The sequence below is a fragment of the Natrix helvetica genome, assembly GCF_964273705.1.
Source record: "Natrix helvetica genome assembly, chromosome: 1".
In the NCBI taxonomy this organism is placed as follows: Eukaryota; Metazoa; Chordata; class Lepidosauria; order Squamata; family Natricidae; genus Natrix; species Natrix helvetica.
This window is the reverse complement of record NC_138548.1, coordinates 357,011,735-357,019,063: the sequence shown is the minus strand read 5'-3', so window position 1 is coordinate 357,019,063 and position 7,329 is coordinate 357,011,735. Positions and strand designations below refer to the sequence as shown.

The 7,329-nt window shown below is 42.4% G+C and overlaps 1 long non-coding RNA gene across 1 annotated transcript; it reads right to left on the bottom strand.

Moving 5' to 3' along the window:
* Positions 1-214: 214 nt before the first annotated feature.
* LOC309384297 lies at positions 215-6,852 on the bottom strand. The gene is made up of 2 exons (XR_014174029.1): positions 6,793-6,852; positions 215-3,316 (listed from the first exon to the last, which is right to left on the bottom strand). It is a non-coding gene; the product is annotated as an uncharacterized lncRNA (long non-coding RNA).
* Positions 6,853-7,329: the final 477 nt, after the last annotated feature.

The following is a 7,329-nucleotide window of genomic DNA, read 5'->3' as shown; positions in this document are numbered from 1 at the left end:
CACTCTAAACATTACACCACCATGGCACATTACAGTTGTATCTCAAAAAATACTTCTATGGTGACTGGGGTATTATGGAGCTCAAATTCTGGAGGACACCAAAGTAGAAGATGGAACTCAATGATCAATATACAAAAAGCATCACCCAAAAACCTTTTTCAAGGAATTCCACAACTTCTGCAAGGGAAATATCCAGAAATTGCTGCTGATAATCAGAAACAGGTAGTTAGACTTTATCAGACTAAGATATTTTTCTATCCACCTACAAGTATTTCACTAAAAAGCATCAGGCAAGAATTTAAATAGTACATTCCTGACCTACACTCCTAATGAGAGTTCAGAAATGAAATTCAAGCCTTCTCTAAATTCATCAACTTTTGACTCAAGTGGATTTCCTTGTGGGCAATAAGGGACGATTTATGCCTGAAGCATTGGTCACAGAGAGGACATTTGAAAAGCTTCTCTCCTGTGAGTGGTCTGGTGTCTCACGAGGTGGAAATTTTTAATGAAACGTTTCCCACAATCAGGACATTCAAAGGGTTTCTCTCCTGTATGAGTCTTCTGGTGTATCACCAGGTTGGAATTTTGACTAAAACTTTTCCCACAAACAGGACATTCAAATGGCTTCTCTCCTGAGTGAGTCCTTTGGTGCATCACAAGGCTAGAATTTACACCAAAACATTTCCCACAATCAGTACATTCAAAGGGTTTCTCTCCTGAGTGTGTCCTCTGGTGTTTCATCAGGTTGGAATTCTGACTAAAATGTTTCCCACAAACAAGACATTCAAAGGGTTTCTCTCCTGTGTGAGTCCTCTGGTGTATCACCAGGCTACAGTACTGACTGAAACTTTTCCCACAAATAGGACATTCAAAAGGTTTCTCTCCTGTGTGAGTCCTCTGGTGTATTACCAGGCTAGAATTGAGACTAAAACATTTTCCACAATCAACACATTGAAAAGGTTTTTCTCCTGTATGGGTCCTCTGATGTTTCACCAGGCAGGAATTCTGACTGAAACTTTTTGCACAATCAGGACACTCAAAGGGTTTCTCTCCTGTGTGAGTCCTCTGGTGTATTATCAGGCTGGAATTGAGACTAAAACATTTCCCACAATCAACACATTCAAAGGATTTTTCTCCTGTGTGAATCCTTTGGTGTTTCACAAGGCTAGAATTCTGACTGAAACTTTTCACACAATCGGGACATCCAAAGGGTTTGTCTTGTTTGTGAGTCATCTGGTGTTTCAGCAGGCTGGAATTGTGGCTGAAACTTTTTGCACAATCAGGACATTCAAAGGGCTTCTCTCCTCTGTGAGTCGTCTGGTGTATCACCAGGCTGGAATTGTGACTGAAACTTTTCCAACAATCAGGACATTCAAAGGGTTTCTCTCCTGTGTGAGTTCTCCGGTGTATCACCAAGCTAGAATTGTGACTGAAACCTTTCCCACAATCAGGGCACTGATACGGTTTCTCTCCTTTGTGAATCCTTTGGTGTTTCCCCAGGCTGGAATTGTGACTGAAGCTTTTCCCACAATCAGGACATTCAAAGGGTTTCTCTCCTGTGTGAGTCCTTTGGTGGTTCACCAGGCTGCCGTACCGACTGAAACTTTTTCCACAAATAGGACATTCAAAAGGTTTCTCTCCTGTGTGAGACCTCTGGTGTATGACCAGGCTGGAACTGTGACTGAAACGTTTCCCACAAACAGGACACTCATAGGGTTTCTCTCCTGTGTGAATCCTCTGGTGGTTCACTAGGTTGGAATTCTGAGTGAAACTTTTGCCACAATCGGGACATTCAAAGGGTTTCTCTCCTGTATGAGTCCTCTGGTGATTCACTAGATGAGATTTGTGACTGAAACTTTTCCCACAATCTGGGCACTCATGCAGTTTCTCTCCTGTGTGAGTCCTCTGGTGATTCACCAGGTGGGAATTCTGACTGAAGCTTTTCCCACAATCAGGACACTCATATGGTTTCTCTCCTGTGTGAGTCCTCTGGTGACTCACTAGGTGGGACTGATAAATGAAACATTTCCCACAATCTGGGCACTGGTGCAGTTTCTCTCCTGTGTGAGTCCTCTGGTGTATTACGAGGTCATAATTCTGACTGAAACTTTTCCCACAATCAGGACATTCAAAGGGTTTCTCTCCTGTGTGAGTGCTCAGATGTTTCATGAGGCTGGAATTGTGACTGAAACTTTTCCCACAGTCAGGACATTCAAAGGGTTTGTCTCCTGTGTGTGACCTTAGGTGTCTCGTGAGGTGGAATTTTCTATTGAAACTTTTTCCACAATCAGGACATTCAAATGATTTCTGTCCTGTGTGAGTCCTCAGATGATTCCCTAAGTGGGATTTTTGACTGAAACATTTACCACAATCTGGACACTCATAAGGTTTCTCTCCTGTGTGAATCCTTTGGTGATTCACTAGATGGGATTTTTGAATGAAACTTTTCCCACAATCTGGGCACTCATGCAGTTTCTCTCCTGTGTGCATCCTTTGGTGCATCACCAAGTCATAATTTCGACTGAAACATTTCTCACAATTGGGACATTCAGAGGTTTTGGTGTCTTGTGAGGTGAAATTTTCTAATTAGACTTTTGTCACAATCTGATTTCTTTACTGTGTGAGGCCTCTGGTGGTTCACTAGGTGGGAATTCTGACTGAAACTTTCCCCACAATTTAGACACTTACGTGATTTCTGCCCAATATAAATTATCTGGTGTTTCACCAAGTTGACATGCATGTTAAAGCTGCATTCCTGTATGAGTCCTTCCATCAAGCACAAGGGAGCTGTTTTGATCAAAGCTTTTGCCACATTCAGAGTGTTTGTGAATCCAATGTGAATCATTTTCTGCATAAATCAGCCATGATTTGGACTCTGTATTTTTCCCCACAATATGCATATCGGTGGAGCTTTTCCACCCTGTGTGATTCCTTGTTTAGTTGAGCTTTGATTTCAGCTACTGTTCCCTTCCTCACAGGGTGATGTCTGCTTCACTGTCTGCCCTATGTGGCTGTTCAATTGACCTTTTCCTCCCCACTGACATCCAGACATTGCCCTCTTTTTCGGAATGGAAAAATAACCTCCCTTGGCTTTTCATGAAATGCATCTTTGAGTTCCACACACTCCACATTTTCCTGCTCAAAATCTCTCCCTAATTTTCTCTCCTTTGTCTCTCACTTAGTAGGGAAGCAGAAGAATTGTGTGGTTTCTGTAGGAAATGGAAAATATTTTGATTTCTGGCTTGATTTGTTTTCCTTTTCAAAGTTGCTTGTTACTCTCAGTTTTCCAGACTGCTCTTATCGGCATCCTCTTTGCCTGTAAGATTCAAGTAAAAGTGTAACTTTAATTATTTATGAATTGTTGCAGTATGATGTCAAAAAAGGAAAAAAAACATATACATTACAGGTAAAAAGCAAACATGCCACAATGCTAGAATAGCCTCTAATATTAGTTATGATTCATTTGACACACTGAAGATTACAAAGTTCACGTAGCCATTCAAGAGATCCAAGTTCACGTAGCCATTTAATCATGAAATTCTCTTTTTGACTTGAATCAATCGCAGATTCTTAGAATGGCAATTATTGGGTAGAATCTCTGTAATTAAGATGAATAGAATATAGAATAAGAGAGCTGGAAGGGACCTTGAGGGTCTTTTGGTCCAACCCGTTGCTCAAGCAGGAGACCCTGTATCAGTGATGGCGATTCCTTTTCCCCCCGGGTGCCCAAAGCACACTCGCGCATGCTATTCGTGTGCCCACCACCATAATTTAATGCCCCCCCCCCATGCCATACCCTCTGCGCATGCACATGCCCCCCCCGGTGCATGCGCACATGTCTTTCTTGGATTCTAGGGAGGGCAAAATGGCCTCCCACGCTCCCCCCCTGGAGGCCTGACTTCCGACTTCCAATGGGCCCAGTAGGTCTGTTTTTCGCTCTCCCCAGACTCCAGAGGCTTTCATGGAGCCTGGGGAAGGTGAAAACAGCCTCTCCTGCACCCCAGAGGCCCTCTGGAGCTGGAAAGGACCTGCTTTCCGACTTCCAGTGGGCAGGGTAGGTCCATTTTTCGCCCTCCCCAGTCTCAAGAGTCTTTCTAAGAGCCTGAGAAAGGCAAAAAACAGCCCAATACACAAACCAGAAGTTCGGGAACAGGCTTGTCTATTGAGCTGTTTTTTGCCCTCCAGAGGCTTCAGGAGGCTTCAAAACAACCAAAACTCAGCTGGCCAGCGCATGCATGTGTGGTGGAGCTGACAGAGCAATGCCTTGTGTGTCCTCAGAAATGGCTCCGCGTGCCACCTGTGACACACGTGCCATAGGTTTGCCATCACAGCCCTATATCATTTCAGACAAGTGGCTGTCGATTCTCTTTTTGAAAACCTCCAGTGATTGAACACAAACACAACTTCCTTTTGTTGATTCCTCTAATCCAGGGGTGTCAAACTTGCATCGTCATGTGATGTATAGAGATTTATTTCCCTTTCGCTAAACCAGGCGTGGGCTTGGCCAGCACATGACGCATCTGGCCTGTGGGCCACGGGTTTGATAGCCCTGCTCTAATCATTATGAATTTTCTCTTTGGTTCTAGGATGCTTCTCTCCACGGTTTCCATCCATTGTTCCTTCTATTGGAACACTGCTATCATGTCTCCGGTGGTCCTTCTCATTAGACTAGACATACGCAATTCCAGTAACCATTCTTTGTATGTTTTAGCCTTCAGTACCCTAATTACCAAAGATACATTTTCTGTTTCAGACTTTACCAATACTTGTAAGTGATACTCCATTTAAACAATGGCAGATGGAGATCTCTAAGTTTATATTGCAAGGGGGAAAACCAAGAATTAAATATAAATTATTGCAAGATGCTAAGAGGAGGTTCAAATTGTATTTTGATGCTTGTTGTTTTGTCTGGTAAAAAGAGTGGGTGTCTCTCCAAATTAAGAGGTTACTTGAGCTAGAGGGCCCTGAATTAAGATTTTAATGGCACGGTTATTTCTGGTATCATTTGATTAGGGAATGATATAAAGGCAATGAATTTTGGATATATAAAGAAGAGCTTTTGATAATTTATGTTGCACGTGACAAAGCAAAGAAATAGCGGAGTAGGGTACACATCTTAATACAGAAGACTATTAAAGTTATATAAAGATGAAAACAGTTTTCTTTTAGGTTTAATGCATAGAGGACTGAGAGGGACTGAGAGGGAATACAGAGGACAAAGGGAGAGTGAAACTGCCTCCGTTGCATTTTAACTTCTCAGAGGCTGGTGGGAGATGTTGCTGTGAGTGGGGAGTCTGAGAGGGAGTACAGAGGAAAAAGGTAGCAGCCCTATATAGAACCGTATAAGTATAAACCAAAAATATCAATAATGCATTCAGGGTTAGTGCCCTTGAGATTGTGTTTATTTTATTTCAAAATAAGCTTAGTTCAGTGCAATACTTGTTTTGCAGCTGTCTTTCGCAGTACTCTTTTCAAATTTGGATACTGTCCTCTTTGTAAATAAATTACTAGTCTACATGGACAAAATCTCTAATCTGTGCTCCCCAAGCACACATTAGGTGCCCAATTCATGCCATTCCACTCTATTGAGCTGCCGCACTATCAGCCCCCTCTATCGCAAAGATCCTGCAGGAAACAGGCAGTATGCACAACCATGGGATCCGGCAGGGTGAGACCTGTGAACCATAAGCACAAAGCTTTTGCTGTGTCCTAGCATAACAGATACAGTGCCTTTGCTGACTTTAATAGGAACACAAAAGTGACAGGTAGTTGTGACAATGGTAACTCAAATAAGCAGGGGATCATGATCCGAGATGAAGAACTTACTTTGGAAAAGGGAAAGTGTGAATCAGGTATTACACATCAGTCACACAAGAGCAAGGTATCCAAAAAAAGAAACCACATTCTGGTTGTTGATTCAATTTTATGGGATGTAAATTTAGGAAAGGATATGGAGGTTTTGAAAGAGGTCAGTTGTCTGCCAGATGCTACTGCCAACAGAGACAAGAGGCGTATTCTTAAGATTGTCAAGAATGCCAGTAAGGACTGTGATGTTGATTCTATTATACATCTTGGCACAAATGATCTGTCCCAAAAAGATGTACAAAGAGAGGGGGAGGGAGGTAAAGAGAGGGGGGAGAGAAAGAGAGGGGGAGGGGGAAGAGGGGGGAAAGAGAAATGATATTATAAAAGGTTTTTTTTAATTGTTGCTAAATGTAATATTTAAAAAGCAGGAAAAGGGGGGCATAAAATGCATTTATCACATTTTTCTTAGAACAATGAGTTGAACTCTGCCTTGTTTAATCATTATTAAACCATTAACCTGGTTAATTCATGGAATGGGGCACCAATAGGAAATAATGTGCTTGTTGGCTGGACATGGAAGTAAAAAAACAAATCCAGCAGGTACACAGAGAATAAGAAAATGAAAAGGGACCTTGGTGGTCTTCTAGTCCAATCCTCTGCTCAGGTAGGAGAGCTGATAGCACTCCGGAGAAATAAATGTGCAATCTCTTCTTAAAAACCCCCAGTGATGGAGCACCCATAATCTCTGGAGGGAAGCCATTCCCAAAGAATCAACCTTAAACTTCAAAGAGACTTTTTAAATCTTCCCACCAGAAGGAAAATTGCAGCGACCACTTTAACAGCGTGCAGTGTGCTTAAATTTGGGGAGGAAGGAACCTGCAGCAGCTGACATCCTTCAGCCTGGTTGTTTCTCTGCTTCCACATCAAGGAGGAAATCAAGCAGCCTTACTTGCTCCCGGACTCTCCTCTGACCTGCTCTCAACTCGCCTCCCAGCTGCTGCTTCGATCCTGGGAAGAGCACAGGATCCACTCTGCGTACCACTTCCACCCATTGAGTGATCCGGAAGAGGAAGTTGCTGGGCTTCTCTTTCTCTCTCCGGTCCTTTCTAGCAATTTAATACTTGATGGTTTTAACCCCTTAAAGCTCAACCACAGACGCCTCTACTGTACTGAGGGTTCTAGATACTGACGCTGCCTCTCTGACCTCCATCTCCCCATAAGAGGCAAAATAACACATTTATATGTCGGTACATGCATAATTTTGTGTTTATTTATTTTGTCATGTTTATGTAGTGTATATTGGAGGTGGTGACCCTTTGAGAGCTGTATGCAATGAAATTTCATTTTAATGTATGCTGATCAGTGTACATTCAAGGTGACAAAGTTATTCCAAGTCTCATCCTTACCTAAGGCTTTTTCAAGACGTTGTCATTGGTTAAATGCTATCAAGTTGTTTTCGACTTCTAGAAACCTACCTTTGAAACTGATGCATGTGAAATAGTGGAATGTGTTGCTAATACTTAG